This window comes from Physella acuta, unplaced genomic scaffold (assembly GCF_028476545.2).
Source record: "Physella acuta isolate Inbredline_101_S28 unplaced genomic scaffold, ASM2847654v3 ptg000548l, whole genome shotgun sequence".
Classification (NCBI taxonomy): domain Eukaryota; kingdom Metazoa; phylum Mollusca; class Gastropoda; family Physidae; genus Physella; species Physella acuta.
In genome coordinates, this window is record NW_026732067.1 from 37,663 (window position 1) to 56,165 (window position 18,503).

The window sequence follows — 18,503 nt, forward strand, 5'->3', positions numbered from 1 at the left end:
GTATTTTTAAATACTTCTCTCTTTAAAATTATTATTATTTATGAAGGCGAATGCCTATTTATTAGTAAATTTTAAATACATTTCTTTAAGAAATGACTAATAAGAAAATCATAAAATGTTAGATAAAAGTTAATAATTTAAGTTAGTAAATGCTTGACTTGTTTTATATATATATTTATTTAAATTATACTAATAACTGAATTTATATCTGCAGATTTTAACTGCTTTGTGATATTGTATAAAAACTTTTTACATCAAAATATAGAGACTGGTTTTAATTTTTTGTTTGTACTAATATATTTCATGGTGTACAAGTGGATGTGTCCATGTTTTTGTGTACATGTATATGTTTGTAAGTAGTTTGGATACTTTTGTTTTTGTGGTCTAAGTCATTTTTGCTTGTGGTAGTGACACATTAATTCTGATGGTGACATGTTAATTCATATGGTGAGACATTAATTCTGATGGTGACTCGTTATGGTGGTGACTCATTAATTTTGATGGTGACATGTTAATTCTGATGGTGACACGTTAATTCTGATGGTGACACGTTAATTCTGATGGTGACTCGTTATAGTGGTGACACATTAATTCTGATGGTGACACGTTAATTCTGTTGGTGACATGTTATTTCTGTTGGTGACATGTTAATTCTGATGGTGACACATTAATTCTGATGGTGACTCGTTATGGTGGTGACTCATTAATTTTGATGGTGACATGTTAATTCTGATGGTGACACGTTAATTCTGATGGTGACACGTTAATTCTGTTGGTGACACATTAATTCTGATGGTGACTCGTTATAGTGGTGACACATTAATTCTGATGGTGACATGTTAATTCTGATGGTGACATGTTAATTCTGATGGTGACACGTTAATTCTGTTGGTGACACGTTAATTCTGTTGGTGACACGTTAATTCTGATGGTGACATGTTAATTCTGATGGTGACACGTTAATTCTGATGGTGATATGTTAATTCTGTTGGTGACACGTTAATTATGTTGGTGACACGTTAATTATGTTGGTGACTCGTTATGGTGGTGACACATTAATTCTGATGGTGACACGTTAATTCTGATGGTGACACGCTAATTCTGATGGTGACACATTAATTCTGATGGTGACACATTAATTCTGATGGTGACACGTTAATTCTGATGGTGACACATTAATTCTGATGGTGACACACATGCATTCTGATGTAAAGCCTGACAGTAGCCCACCCAGTCTGACACTAAATCGGATGGTGACACAATCCGTCTTACATGATGGTAACATACTCAGCCATATACAAAGTGTTGGTGAAACTATTGGCCACTATGTCTACTCTTTATCACGCCCCTATTGTGATACATGCGATTGGTCTCATATGCCTATGGAAACATACACACACTGAATTGTAGATGAACACACCCGGCCCTCTCTAGATACACTAAAGTAATGTTCACTGTAACATTTTGACCTTTTGATTGACCTTTCCTGTAGGATTTTAACGTGTTCAATGACCTCCACTTATTTAAATACCCTATATCACCCTCCACTTGAAGCTTTTGATGTGTTAAATGACCTTCCCTGCACTAATTAGACGTGTAAAAATGACCTTTACTGCTTTAATTTTCGTGTTCAATGACCTTCACTTGAAAGATTTTAACACCCTAAATGACCTTCACTGGTTTGATTTTACGTGTTCAATGACCTTCAATATTTTGATTTGACGTGTTAAATGACCTTCACTGCTTTAATTTAATGTGTTCAATGACCTTCACTTGAACGATTTTAACGCCCTAAATGACCTTCACTGGAAGAATTGAACGTGGTAAAAAGTACAGCGCCAAGGAAAAGACAGGGCTCAGTTCAGACCGGAAATGACGTGGCAAGCGTCTCTCTTTGATCCCGCGCCATTAAACCACGGGAGCAGTCGACTCAAGGAAGCTGCAAATTAGCGTCCTACAGTTTGTTGTCAGGGCGGCATGTGGCACAGCAATACAAGTTTCTGTTGTGGGGTTTGTTCTAGCTCGCTGAGAGGTTCTGTGGCTATTTGGTAGGGTTCGTTCTAACTCGATTAGACGTTGTTTGGTGACTATTTGTTGGGGTTCGTTCTAACTTGATTAGAAATTATTTGGTGGGGTTCATATTTGTTTGACAGGACGTTTTGTGGCTGTTTTGTAGGGTTCGTTCTAACTTGATTAGAAGTTCAGTGACTATTTGTTGGGGTTCGTTCTAGCTCGATTAGAAGTTATTTGGTAGGGTTCATACTTGCTTGTTGGAAGTTTTGTGGCTATTTTGTAGGGTTCGTTTTAACTTGATTAGAAGTTCAGTGACTATTTGTTGGGGTTCGTTCTAGCTCGATTAGAAGTTATTTGGTAGGGTTCATACTTGCTTGTTGGAAGTTTTGTGGCTATTTTGTAGGGTTCGTTCTAACTTGATTAGAAGTTATTTGGTGGGGTTCATACTTGTTTGACAGGACGTTTTGTGGCTATTTTGTAGGGTTCGTTCTAACTTGATTAGAAGTTCAGTGACTATTTGTTGGGGTTCGTTCTAGCTCGATTAGAAGTTATTTGGTAGGGTTCATACTTGCTTGTTGGAAGTTTTGTGGCTATTTTGTAGGGTTCGTTCTAACTTGATTAGAAGTTCAGTGACTATTTGTTGGGGTTCGTTCTAGCTCGATTAGAAGTTATTTGGTAGGGTTCATACTAGCTTGTTGGAAGTTTTGTGGTTATTTTGTAGGGTTCGTTCTAACTTGATTAGAAGTTATTTGGTGGGGTTCATACTTGCTTGATGAGAAGTTTTGTGGCTATTTTGTAGGGTTCGTTCTAACTTGTTGGGAGGTGTGTGTGCATTCCTCGCACTCTATTTGTTAAGGCTAGGGTAAGATTTTTGTTAGGGCTATGATATGACTAAGTTTAGGGCTTTGGTATAACTAGGACAAGAGTTAAGACTATGGTATGACTAGGCTAGAGTTAGGGCTATTGTATGACTAGGACGAGAGTTAGGGCTATGGTATGACTAGGATAGAGTTAGGGCTATGGTAGAACGGGTTGGATTAGTGATAAGGTTAGCGATCACCCTTTTTTTAGAAGATTCATTTATTGTGACATTATCCGTCACATCTATTAAACGTACCCCAACATTTTTAACTTCCTTGTTCTGCAAATAACAACACGACTGTGGCAATATGACCCGATGCTTCAGTCTTTGTTTTCGTAAATTATTTATTATGCAACAAACGTCTACATCTACATCCACACATATTTGAAACGTAATGTGAGTCAGGTCAATACAAAATTGAAAACGTATTAAAACAACAGACGTATCACATGGCTTTACGACAAGGAAAGTGATATGTAACAATTGAAAACGTATTAAAACTACAGACGTATCACATGGCTTTACGACGGGGAAAGTGATCTGTAACATATCACAGAGCCCGACGTCCGCTTTCCTCATTTCTGCTCGTGACCTGCGCGCGCAGCACTGTTTATCCCACGTGAGCAGGCGCTAGGCGCGTGCGTCTGCCACTGTTGTACAGAGGGGGAAAAATCTGGTCATACCTCTCAAGTCTGTATCATGTGACACCCGTCTCCCAATCTAACAGTGATTAATTTATTTTCTAGAATAAGGTAAGACATTTTTATAGTTTTTATTCTCAACACATTATAACATTTTTTAACGAAATTCTTTTTTTTCTTCTAATTATATGTATTCTAATCATATATAGTCTATTAAAAGTTTATCTCAAAGATATTTATACAAAACTTTTTATCTCTGTTCAAATCACTTAGTTTTAAAAGGCAGATATGTAATGTTATATTTACTACTAGCGTACCCGTCCCCGCGCGTTGCTGCGGGAATAGAAGATTAAATGAATTTTATGGTAAGCTCATTTCTTTGGCGTGGTTTGAATGTTACGCAGAGAATGGTTAATTGCTTTGGTTTTAGGGAGTTGATTATAATGTTTTTAATTAAAAATTATAAGAAAAGTTTTTAAGATGGTTGCAGTAATATTTGTTACCATACTTGCACTATAGGAGTAGTTATAAAGAAGTGGCGTTAAAATAGTAGCGAATGTCTTACTTACGTCACAAAATGTGTCGCTTACTTTGGCGTGAATACCTTGCTTACATTACCAAATGTGCCGAATAGCCTATATATAATGGGTGCATTACTTACATCACCAAATGTAGCAATTACTTTAAGTGAATACCTTTCTTGTAGCAACACAAATATCTTGCTAGCGTCAACAATTGTGTCGCTTACTTCAAGTGAATACCTTGTGTACATCAGCAAATGTGCCAATTATTTTAAGTAAATACTTTGCTTACATCCACAAAAGTGTCGCTTACCTAGGCGTGCATATCGGACTGTAAGTGAATACCTTGCTTACATCAGAGGAATGAGCCCATTACTTAAAATAAATATCATACTTACATAACCAAATGTGCCAACTATTTTAAGTAAATACCTTGCTTACATAACCAAATGTGCCAACTATTTTAAGTAAATACCTTGCTTACATCAACAAAAGTGTCGCTTACCTAGGCGTGAATATAGTACATTATACCTAGCTTACATCACCCACGTGTCGCTTACTTTAGATGAATACCTTACTTACAACACCCAATGTGTCGCTTACTTTAAGTGAATACCTTGCTTACATAAACAAATGTGCCATTAGTTTCAGTGAATACATTGCTTCAATCACCAAAGTGTTTCTTACATTCGATGAATACCACATTGTGTAATATTAGAGACGGCTAATGCCACCAGGGATCAACATCCTGACGCCTTGCAGTGAATAGGGGCGGGAAAGTGTGTTTGCTTTAGCTACAAGTTTTCATGCAGATATTATTCGCAGACGATGAGCTTTTATTTCAACGTGTGAAGTAATCCGTGAGCCTTTAGATCAGGAGCTTAATTCTGGAACATTCAGTCGTTTGGATTATTTTTGAGATTTTTGGAAAAAAAATTTAAGAAGTGGGAAAATTTTATATGTTCGCACTTTTTTAACTGTTTGAAATTGCGTTTATCTCAGTTCAAGCGTTTTAATAACTTCCTTTTTTTATTTTCCAGTTTTAATAAAGCAAAAAAAAAAATAAATAAAAACTTATCTTCCATGAAATGTTCAGTTCATTTTCATGTTTTCCTAAGTTTTGTTTATGAATGCTCAAGTCTTGTGTGAGTGTTTTAACAAAATATTTGTTGGCATGTTTTCCTAATTTTATTTATGCATGTTAAGTCTTGTATGGGTATTTAAATTAATTATTCCTTGGCATGTTTTTCTAAGTTTGTTTATGGTTGCTAAAGTCTCATATGAGTGTTTAAACTACATATTTGTTGGCATTTATTTCAGTTGCCTTTAAAAAACTAACGTTTAATAGCACTTGAAATGTGATGCGTTTGTCGTAGCTGCATTACAGCATACGTATCTATTTTAAAACTCACGTTTTCGTAAAGGTCAATCTTTTTAGCCGTTTTACATCATTTCTATCACTCTCTATATTCCAATGTCAATCGCTGTCTATTTTAAAGTCTATTCCTGTCTATTCCTCTTTCTACTTTTCTATCTATTCCCCCATCCATCAATCTCTGTAGTCTGTCGTTTATTTTTTCCTGGCTATATATATATATATATATATATATATATATATATATATATATATATATATATATATATATATATATATATATATATATATATATATATATATTCTTATCTCTACCTTTATGCCAATCCCTACTTCTACATTGTCCATCGGGTTTCTCTCTACACCTCTGTCTGTTGGTTTTTGATTTGTATATTTTTATTTATTGTACAATCTTCAAAATGTACATTTACTTACAGCCTCTGTATTGTAAACTATCTTTACTTCCGCATATTTCTAAAGCAAAAAAAAAAAAGTTGCAGTTAATTTAATGACTCTTTGATTAGACATGTATGCCGATGTGTTCGTAAAAAACATCTCTGTTTTATTTTGATGAATGGCGGCTCGGTTGGACTTTAATTATGATAAAAACCTTGTCATAAACTTTTATTGTTGGCTTTGGCTTATTTATTTTCCATCTAATTTTTGTTACCATTTTTTTTAAAGAAGTAGGGCGGGGTGGGGGAGAGTAAGACAAATCTTTCAGAATCATATCATCAATTGTGCTGATATTTTTTTCGTAATTTAGAAATAACTTTTTATAAAGCCTTCGGGAATGGTAATTTAAATTTGCAGACATAATAAACATATAATTACAGTTTCGGATATTGCAAGCAAAGAAGATAAAATCAAAAGAAAATTATTATCTTGTAGATGTGTTGGATGTTATAGACATAAGTATACTCTGAAGTTTATGATGGCCTTAGCGAGTGATCCTATACGCAGCCTACAGCACATAGAGATGATTCGTGGAACTATTGCAAAAAGTACTAAATCTCATCTACGAGACTTTTCATTTGAATTTCAATGATAGCCCCAGGCTGAAAATAATTTTAAAAATGTATTTTGTTAAAATTTCGTGCCAGGATGACTTATAATAGGTGTAGATAGATCTGGATGTAAACAAGTAGTTTATATAGTGAAATCTTCTCATGGCGAGGAAGTGTGTAACGTTTTTTCTAGAAGATATATGGCGTGCTGTGACCGTTAACAAGACGCTATGGTGAGACCTGTAATGGAAGCAACTTCTCGCTTGAGCTTCAAGACATTCAATCCATTTCAATCCATTTCAATCCATTTCAATCCATCCATCACTGTGGATCTACAGCCCATGGATGGCATTATTCAGCCTCACCACATTCCCTCCACTTGATTCATCCGCCATCTTCTTCTTCCATGTCTAGCCTCTACATTGTTATAGATCTGTCTCCACATTACTAATTCACTGTTTCAGTGTCAATAAATGTTTGGTTTGGGGATGGAGTATGACAACGTGAAGTAACGCAGTAAGGTAAAAAATCCCTTTCTAGACATAACGATCCATTGGGCAAATGTAGTAGGGTTCATTTTTCTTAACATTAGCATATAAAGAAAAGGCGTGGTCACCATTATGCTGAAATTCATATCGGGATCCAAACTCGAGACTCTCGTGTTAGAATTCGAGCGCACTACCACTCAACCACGCCATTCCTACATTACCACCAGGGGGTAACATAAAAAATTACCGCTGTTTGGTGACCGTGGGACGCCTTTAGCGTGTGTTGTTGTCGATGTATTTCATGTCTACATGGATGTAGTCTACATCTACACTTTAGAAATGTAATCAAATATTTCCCCCCTCCCCCCCCCCCCCCCCATGATGTACACTATACGACGCAAAGATGCAAATCAATCACTCCTCCCCCCCCCCTTTATCTCAGCATCTCCGAGCTCCCGATGAAATGTGAGAGAAAGTTCTCGATTTCCCGACATCTCCACTGACGCAAACAGTCCCAGGTTTCGAGTAATTCGTGTCGGGAAAATCCCGATAACACCATCTCACCGGGTGTAATGGTGTGAGCAAGATTGCTCTTACACTAATCGTGTTTGTCGGAGATCAAGTCAAGATCGTGCTAATCCCTCCCTTAAACTTACCTTGTGTGTCGAGGATCTCGTGTAGGTTGTCCTAATCTCTTAATCCAACACGCCAAGAAGCAGAGTTGTAAATAATGCGTGTATGAAGGTCGCCATGTTGTGGGTACAAAACGGATGAAAATAGCGCTGAACTTGGCAAATTTGAAATGCTCATCTCGGAATAGTTTTTTAATTTTTTTTAAATATATATAAAAATGCGAATTAGCATGAAAATCAGGGCGTTTCTACGCGACCAAGAAGGCGTGTCTAGGTGACAGAGTAGATATGTCTAGGTCACAGAGTAGGCGTGTCTACGTGACAAAGAAGGCGTGTCTACGTGACAAAGAAAGCGTATCTACATGACATAGAAGGCGTTTCTAGTTGACAGAGATGATGTGTCTACGTGACAAAGAAGGCGTGTCTACGTAACAAAAAAGGCGTGTCTAGGTCGCAGAGTAGGCGTGTCTAAGTGACAATGAGGGCGTGTCTACGTGACAAAGAAAACTTATCTACGTGACAAAGAAGGCGTGTCTACGTGACAAAGATGGCGTGTCTACGTGACAAAGATGGCGTGTCTACGTGACAAAGATGGCGTGTCTAGGTGACAAAGTAGACGTGTCTACGTGACAAAGATGGCGTGTCTACGTGACAAAGATGGCGTGTCTACGTGACAAAGAAGGCGTGTCTACGTGACAAAGAAGGCGTGTCTACGTGACAAAGAAGGCGTGTCTACGTGACAAAGAAGGCGTGTCTACGTAACAAAGAAGGCGTGGCTACGTGACAAAGATGGCGTGTCTACGTAAAAAAAATGCGTGACATCGAAAACGACCGTAGAGTGTAAACAAACATGTAGATATATACACCACTGCGTGACATCAACATTGCCGAACCCTTTCCTCCGTGACATTCAGCGCTCTTTAAATCTTCCCCCGGCAGATGTTAGCCTTTACAGTTGTTAATGTTAAACAATGGGCATACCTCGCTAATTATGTAACCCCTAATTACTTGCTGTATGTGCATCTATAAATTATGATGTCATGTGTACATTGTCTGAACCTCCTGTAATCTACCAATGGCTATTTACCATACAAAACGGTCAGTTTTAACGACACGTGAGTTGTATCGTGTTGATAGAATGTAAACGAGTTGAACTTAAGGTCTGATCGATTTACGAAATGAACGTCAGTTCATGTAGAAAATAACTTGAAATTCAGATCAAATGAAAATTACAGTTGGAACAGAATAAACGCAAATGTTCTATGTTCACGGTTTCAAAACAGGTGAAATAATTAAAGTATATTTTAACAGCAGGAAGAGATTATATAACCCAAGGATAGGAGTACATACGTCTGATAATAATAGCCTACTAGAAATCTAAATTGTTTTAGACAAAAGTTTTATGAGATTAAAATTCGATCAAGACAGATGGGGGGGGGGGGGGGGGGGTCGTAAGTCTAGTGCAGGGGACTCCAAACTACGGCCCGCGGGCCATATGCGGCCCGCGAGGTCCTCTCATCCGGCCCGCGGCGATCTTTTTGTCCACGGAATAAATGTTTGTTTGAGGTGGCTGAGAAACTATGCCCAGAAAATTAAAACAATTTGAAAATGTAGCTTTGGGTGCAAATACCATTGCTCGCCGTGTTGCAGACATTGGGGAAAACATCGTGACTCAAATAGGGAAAATGCAAGCAAGTTTGGCAATTTTGTAATTGTAATGGATCAGCTGCTGGACAGCTGTTCCACATCTCAACTGCTTATGTTCATTAGAGGTGTGGATGAAGACATAAACATAACACAAGAGCTGGCTTCACTACATAGAATGTATGGCACTGTTACCGGAGAGAATATAGATAGTTCAAAGACATGTTAAAAGATAGAAATACAGAATCGCAAGATTTACCATATTTCACAGCAGTAAGATGGCTAATTTGCGAGAATTTTTTTTGAGAAGTGTATTTAAGTTAAGAAAGGAGATAGGTGACTTCCTTGAAAGTAAAGGCAAGCCACAAGCTGATGTACTTACTGCCTGATGAAGAGTGGGTATAGAAATTGGCCTCTGCTGCAAACATAACGAGTCATTTAAATTTTCTGAACGTAAAAAAAAAAAAAACAAGAGCTGGAAATTTAGTTTCTGATCTATACACCCACCTAAGGCTTTCAGATCCAAACTTGTCATTTTTTTTGGAACAAGTACAACCCAACAACTTACGCACTCTCAGTAGTGCAAGGTCTTTAGGCTGAAGCAACCACTGAGTTCCCCTCGTCATTTGCATACGAGATCATCAAAGACTTCAAGCTGCAGTTTCAGTAGCGGTTTTTTGACTTGGATTCAAAGGCAGAAAAAGTGAGACTGTTTCAGAATTCAATTGAAGCAAATGTGGCCAGTTGCAAAGGTGAACTGCAGCTGGAGACACGTTCAAAGAAGGGCAGGTGGGTTTTTATAAGTTTTTGCAAAAGGAAGATTTTCCTAATATTAAAACGTGTGCATTAAAGTACCTTTCAAATTTTGGAACAAGATACCTGTGTGAACAAATATTTTCAAGAATGAATTACGTGAAGAACAATTTGAAAGCAAACTTAGGATAATTTAGTCAGAGAATAATTGGCGTAAGAAACATCGCTCCATCACAAAATGGCCCCGATTAAAACACCCGATCTAAAGGCGTGCTGTTTAATATCCCCGCATTTGTGTCAGCTTTAGGATTATATTTCGTAGTGTCCGACCCACGTCTTTGGGTCTGACCCGTGTATCGACGGTCTATGCTGACTATTCTGTAGATAGAAGGGTTAGAAGTTAGTTCAGACCAATCAGAGTTTCTTCCAGGCAAGCCCCCCCCCCCCCCCCCCGAAATTTTTTTACCGCCCCCCCCCCCCCGAACGAAATGAAATGTATATAATTTATATAGAAAATATATAATTTTAACAGTGTCCGCCCCCCCCCCCCCCCCCAAAGAAAGTCTACCGCCCCCCCCCCCCCCCGAAAATTTCAAGTGCCCCCCCCCCCCCCCCGGAGAAAATAGTCTGGAAGATACTCTGAGACCAATAAACCATATTTTCTGACCCATATGCCGTAATTTCAGACTCATAATAATGTTCTGACCCATATGCCTTAAGTTTAGAACTTTAAACCACTTGTTCTGGCCAATATGCCGTGTTCAGACCCATAATACTGACCCATATGAAATTTATTCACACCCATGTCCAACGCTTTTCCTTCAAACTGCCTAACAATAGACGGATGTAGGGGAGACAAGCGATTGTCCGTGTTTGCGTCAGGTGTTTCCTGTCCTAGATTTCCTCAAAGCCAGACTTTTAAAAATGAAGAGCTCCATCGGTAAACAATTATTTACCAGCCGGAGCCTGCGTCATCTCGGTCAACATCCAAGACGGGCATTTAATTAACAGCTTATACAATCAAAATATAGGCTGGACAACAACACAATTATAATACAAGAACTAGAAACGGAAAAAAAATTCGTCAGATTAAAATTTATTTTTTTTCACATTTTTTTTTTATCCTCGAAGATTGGTGGCAGATTTTCACAAAACATGTCTGGAAATGGCTGCAAATCTTAGAGGTGATAATTAACTTACTGGATTCCTCAAGACAAAAGTACGAATAATGAGAGAGAAAAATATCCATAGAGCAATATTCATCGGAAAGATTATCATGCTCGGGTAATGTCATTACGGCGGGGGTTGGTTGGTTGGAAAAAGTAGGAGTAGCTAGGTGGTGTGGCTGTTCTTAATGATTAGTGGTGTGGCTGTTCTTTATTACCACGAGTGTGGCTGTTCTTTATGTATAGGGGTGTGGCTGTTGTTTATGTCAAGGGGCGTGGCTGTTCTTTATGTCTAGGGCTGTGGCTGTTCTTTAGGTCTAGCGGTGTGGCTGTTCTTTATGTCTAGCGGTGTGGCTGTTCTTTATGTCTAGGGCTGTGGCTGTTCTTAATGTCTAGGCGTGTGGCTTCTTTATGTCTAGTGGAGTGGCTGTTCTTTATGTCGAGGGGTGTGGCTGTTCTTTATGTCTAGGGGCGTGGATGTTCTTTATCTCTAGTGGTGTGGCTGTTCTTAATGACCACGGGTGTGGCTGTTCTTTATGTCTAGGGATGTGGCTGTTCTTTATGTCTAGGGGTGTGGCTGTTCTTTATGTCTAGGGGTGTGGCTGTTCTATATGTCTAGGGGTGTGGCTGTTCTTTATCTCTAGTGGTGTGGCTGTTCTTTATGTCTAGAAGTGTGGCTGTTCTATATGTCTAGGGGTGTGGCTGTTCTTTATCTCTAGTGGTGTGGCTGTTCTTTATGTCTAGGGGTGTGGCTGTTCTTTATGTCTAGGGATGTGGCTGTTCTTATCTCTAGTGGTGTGGCTGTTCTTTATGTCTGGGGGTGTGGCTGTTCTTTATGTCTAGGGGTTTGACTGTTCTTTATCTCTAGTGGTGTGGCTGTTCTTTATGTCTGGGGGTGTGGCTGTTGTTTATGTCAAGGGGCGTGGCTGTTCTTTATGTCTAGGGCTGTGGCTGTTCTTTAGGTCTAGCGGTGTGGCTGTTCTTTATGTCTAGCGGTGTGGCTGTTCTTTATGTCTAGGGCTGTGGCTGTTCTTAATGTCTAGGCGTGTGGCTTCTTTATGTCTAGTGGAGTGGCTGTTCTTTATGTCTAGTGGAGTGGCTGTTCTTTATGTCTAGGGGTGTGGCTGTTCTTTATGTCTAGTGGAGTGGCTGTTCTTTATGTCGAGGGGTGTGGCTGTTCTTTATGTCTAGGGGCGTGGATGTTCTTTATCTCTAGTGGTGTGGCTGTTCTTAATGACCACGGGTGTGGCTGTTCTTTATGTCTAGGGATGTGGCTGTTCTTTATGTCTAGGGGTGTGGCTGTTCTATATGTCTAGGGGTGTGGCTGTTCTATATGTCTTGGGGTGTGGCTGTTCTTTATCTCTAGTGGTGTGGCTGTTCTTTATGTCTAGAAGTGTGGCTGTTCTATATGTCTAGGGGTGTGGCTGTTCTTTATCTCTAGTGGTGTGGCTGTTCTTTATGTCTAGGGGTGTGGCTGTTCTTTATGTCTAGGGATGTGGCTGTTCTTTATCTCTAGTGGTGTGGCTGTTCTTTATGTCTGGGGGTGTGGCTGTTCTTTATGTCTAGGGGTGTGATTGTTCTTTATCTCTAGTGGTGTGGCTGTTCTTTATGTCTGGGGGTGTGGCTGTTCTTTATGTCTAGGGGTGTGGCTGTTCTTTATGTCTAGGGGTGTGGCTGTTCTTTATCTCTAGTGGTGTGGCTGTTCTTTATGTCTGGGGGTGTGGCTGTTCATTATGTCTAGGGGTGTGTCAGTTCTTTATGTCTAGGGGTGTGGCTATTCTATATGTCTAGGGGTGTGGCTGTACTTTATCTCTAGGTGTGTGTCTGTTCTTTATGTCCGGGGGTGTGGCTGTTCTTTATGTCCCCGAAGTGTCTGTGTGTGTCTATATATGCGTGTGTGTGTGTGTGTGTCCCCGAGTGTCTGTGTGTGTCTATACGTGCGTGTGTGAGAGCCTGTGTGTAAGTCATGTTGTCGATGTTAAATTGCATCCTGCAATAATGTTGCATGTTAATTGTTGTCATTTGAGTTTTCTTTAAAGTCGTAAAATTGAAAATATTTTTTTAAATAGCCTAAAGCCAGAGTCTACGACTTTGATGTAAATACCAAACCATCAATAAATAAACAACCATATTGCCTAGAATGTTGTTACGGCATTTAAAACGATAGATTTTTTAACTGAAAATCTTTCCGGTGCCTCAGCGAGTGATACACAGAAACGGCTTTAATGGTCCAATATATTATGCAGTTATTGCTGGAGGTCGACTGTTTTTATTTTTGTTGTTGTGAAGAATTTTTTAAGAAAAAAAATCTCAGCAGCTGAACTAAGTCTCGAACATAAGCATTTTCTGGATAAGCTGACGTCTAAAAAAAGTGCCTGGATAAGTGACGTTTTTAACAAAGTGCCTAGCTAAGTGATGTCTTTAACAAAGTGCTTACCTGGGTGACGTCTTTAACAAAATGCCTAGCTAACTGACGTCTTTAACAAAGTGCCTAGCTAACTGACGTCTTTAACAAAGTGCCTAGCTAAGTGACGTCTTTAACAAAATGCCTAGCTAACTGACGTCTTTAACAAAATGCCTAGCTAACTGACGTCTTTAACAAAGTGCCTAGCTAAGTGACGTCTTTAACAAAGTTATGAACTAGTTAACGTCTTTAACAAAGTGCCTAGCTAAGTGACGTCTTTAACAAAGTGTCTAGATAATTGACGTCTTTAACAAAGTGTCTAGATAATTGACGTCTTTAGCAAAGTTCCTAGCTAAATCTTTAACAAAGTTCCTAGCTAAGTGATGTCTTTAACAAAGTGATGAACTAGTTGACGTCTTTAACATTGTGACGTCACTGACTTCACAGTACCTAACTACAACCTTGACATACCATTCTCTTAATTCGCCCTACATTATCTATTTCACTACTGCCCCTTACATCTGAAAGTAAACTTTCTTTAATCTTCTGCATTAATCCCTTATTATTCCTCTCTTTTGCTTTAAAAAAAACCCCGACGAAAATCGATTTTTTTATTGCTTTAAAAATTGAAACGTTTAGTTTTCCTGGCCAATTATGGCCTGGTGGGCGGATGTGTGACGTCAGGTTAGACTTGCCATATAGTTCACGGAAAGTCTCTGTCTGGTGTCTACCTAATGAAAATCTAATTTAAAGACGACATAATAATAGTAAAAATACCAAGACGGAATAGCCAAAGTTATTAACATTAATACAATTAGGAAATTAATTTATCAAATAGCCTACTTGTGGCAAAATAGTTTCTAATTAGTCTGAAAATCTGCCGTAAAAAATTCAGAACATCTGTCAGAGATTTGAAGATAAACAGCGGGTGCCATTTTTTTTGTCAGTCTGCTTTTTACAGATTTTACCTACAAGCAAATATATCGGTATTGAAATTATATAAAAATTCAAAATCTCACTAGAGTTGTGCCATTAAAAGAAATAGCTGAGCATACTATTATCTTATTTAAATTCTAGGAGCTGCCGTGGTTTGTTTTTAATGCAGATTATAAACTATGTAAAAATATGGGATACATTGGGAGAATAGATGAATGCACACAATGGGATGGGAAGAACTGGGAGGGGGAATGGGAGAGAAACGAGAATATGTGTTCAAGGGAGATTATTTACAGTATTGATGTGACGGAAAAAATGGACGGAGAGATCTCGTAGGGGAGAAATAGGAGGGAAGAAATGGGAAGAGGGGGATATGTGTTCAGGGGAGATTATATGTGACGTGAGAAAGGGGAGATTCCATGTTTGTACGGCAAAGCTGTGAGGGGGAAAATATGGGGAGGGGAGAAAATGGGGGGGGGGAGATCTGATGAATATAGATGTACTTCAAAGATGTTAGGGGGAAAATGGGGGCAGGGGGATGGGAGGGGTGTAGAATGGAAGAAATGGAGTTGAGGTGGAAAGAAATGGGAGGGGAGATGAAAATAGATGTACTCCAAAGATGTGAGGGGGAAAATGTGGGGAGGTGGAGAAATTGTGGTGGGGGAGATGTGATGAAAATAGATGTACTTCAAAGCTGGGAGGGAAGAAATGGAGAAAGGGGGGAATGGGAGGGGTGATGAGATGAAAATAGATATACTCCAAAGATGTGAGGGGGAAAATGTGGGGAGGTGGAGAAATGGTGGTGGGGAGATGTGATGAAAATAGATGCACTTCAAAGCTGGGAGGGAAGAAATGGAGGGAGGGGGGGGGGATGGGCGGGGGATGAGATGAAAATAGATGTACGTCAAATATGGGACGGGTTGCTAAATCACGTGGACAGCGGCTTGACCTCTGGTTGGCCCCGTGGGGCGGGGAGGTCAAGGTCGACGTATGGCTGGAATGTTAAATAACAGGGCAGTTGACGTCACGATCACGTGGGCATTCGTGCAGCGTCTGATTATTTCACGGTGCAGCGCCGTGCACTAATGTGCAGCTGTGTATGCAGTAATACGAAGCTGTGTGAGTAAATGTGCATGTTTAGCTTGACAGGATTAATTAGCGCGCAATTATCATTTTGTACGGGGTGACTACATGTTGGATTTTCGAGGTGGATGGGGGGGGGGGGTAGTAGATCATTTACGAACAAATACATGGCTTCAGTAGTGTTGAGGTAAAGTTAATTGGTTGTCTCATGTCTCTTGTTAAATGGCGATCCAGTCACGAGTAGGGCAGCTATCCCCCCCCCCTCCCAGACCCCTATCTCTGCCCCACCCCCAGGAATAAAGTCAAATATTTTGCAATGTTTAAATAAGGACGGGTGTAATTCTAGTTAAGTTTGTGACAGAAAGCAAGCATACTTAATTAAAGGTTTGCTTTTCAAGATAACGGAAATATGGCATGTCCTGATGATTTTTATAGCTACGAGAATATGCCCTGTCTTTCCAATGTTACAAGAAAATATTTAATATTAAAAAAAACCTAGGCATGTATTCTACACATATATAGTAAACTTCGTGTCGTGATGATCATACCATACAGTACCAGTGTTTCCTCCAGACTTTTTTCTTCTGGGGTGCACCTGAAATTGTCGGGTGGGGGGGGGGGGGGGCGGACTAAAATTTCCGAAGAGATGCCTGGAAGAAACTCTGTAAAGTACAGGCATCAGGTTAAAATAAAAACGTACATCTTGTTAGATGTGTATAATGAGCGCCATTAAAACAACTTGTGTTTGTATAGCAATTATTGTCCTTGAATAAAGTACCCGCTAAAGCGATAAATATCTTTCCCATGCTGTAAATTCTAAAAATAGTTTTAAAAAATAAAAAAAAAACCAATGTAATTCCATATTGAGCAAACAAAAATTTCCATTTTAACTGCCGCGAATATTCATCGATTTTTTAAATTTTTACATTTTTATTGTCTTTAAAAAAACAACAATAAATTATTTTCAAAAATTGTATGTATTGTGATAATTGCGTCTCTGAAAAGAATTTGATTGAAATGAAAACAGGAAACAGAAAGCTGGTGTCGACAAAGAATGGAAGACATAACGAAAGTAGAAAGAGATTTCCGGTTGTGGGAGATCGGGAAACTTGTTGATGTCGAGAAATGAAACGAATGAGAAATTTTGTTACCGTTTACATGTTGCTAGCAACAGGAAAATTAATTTTCTATCTGGAAAAATACCTTGTTAATCAGCTTGCTGTCTAAACAAATATTTGTTCATTTCCGCTTGTTTCAACAGTTTTTATTGTGTTGAATTGTTTCGTTTAATCATCAATCATCACAATGATTCTGTTTTTCGGTTATCTCAAAGGTTAAGTGGACTGTTGCTAGAATCGTTAGAGTTTCGTTACGTGTGTACCCGACACCAGTGGCGTAGCCAGGAATTGGTCATGGGAGGGGTTCAAAAATGTTTCCATACGTATATAATCCTATATACCGGTAGTCATATATATATATATATATATACATATATATATGACTATATATATGACTATATATATATGACTATATATATAGTCATATATATATAGTCATATATATATATATATATATATATATATATATATATATATATATATATATATATATATGACTATATATATAGTCATATATATATATATATATATATAGGGGTCGGGGTCCATGGGAGGGGGTTATGAGCCCCCCCCCCCCAAACCCCATTCGCCTACGCCACTGCCCGAAACACGAAGTTTAAATAGAATTAGCTTGTGGTTTATCTTGTCAGTAGTAAAAACATGCCTGAGAACGCCTAGTTATATATTCTGTGTGTACAAAACGGCGTCGTACAGCGGGTTTGTGTTTGTATACGCTAGCGCTTGACCGCACGTTCCCTGTAATTCTGGCTCGTTCAAACATCCTGGTCTGAGCTGTGTCCATCCTGTGACCTACACCCATGCCTTGTTTTGTTAGCATGTAGTGTCAGGAAAATGTACATCGCCAACAGGAGCAGTCATAAATTCTCTATTCTGATCTAGAGATCTAGTCTTGTGTCATATTCTCCCATCCACCGTCCCTAGTTTTCATTGCCCGTCGAGTTTTTCCTTTTGCCTTCTGAATACCCCGCAACCACACAATTAAGTGTCGCCTGGTACAGTCGATTGCCCGACCCCCAACCCCATTCCCAGCCCATCTTTTATGACAATCAGTCATCTAACTACAAGCTTTGAAAATTCCGTTATTTTCTTTTATTGAACAATTACTTGAACTATTGCAGAAAATAAAACAATAATTTCGGTCGTTACAGTCCGTTAACATTATCATGTAATGCTAATTTAACATCTTTGAATGTTCAAAGAGTTAATTTTATATTTAATCATGTACGTCTGTGGTGAAGAGACTCTGACTACTTAGGAATAATTCATGAAATCTTAGTTCTATGTAAATAATAAAATACTAAAACACTTGAAAGTAAACTGTAAATCTAGTACATTTGGTATATACGCAGATCAATTTCTTCTTGAAAATAAAGTTGTGTGTGTGTGTGTGTGTATGACTAAAAGACATTAGTAACGTCTTTAAGTATTTAATATATTGATTTCAACACTACAAGTCACCACTTCTCACCACTTCTCACTCCTTCTCACCACTGGTTATCACACGTCACAACGAGTCACCACAAGTCACCCCATCTCACCACAAGTCACCCCATCTCACCATGAATCACCACGAGTCACCACAAGTCATCACAAGTCACCACAAGTCACCACGAGTCACCAGAAGTCACTACAAATCACCACAAAGCACCATAAGTCACCATATCTCACCACAAGTAACTACAAGTCTCTACAAATCACCACAAATCACCACAAGTCACCACAAGTCTCCCTATCTCACCAGAAGTCACCACAAATCACCAGATCTCACCACGAATCACCCCCCAATTCCCCATGTTTACCCTATCACCGCATGTTCCCGACCACCCCCAGAGCTGTCCC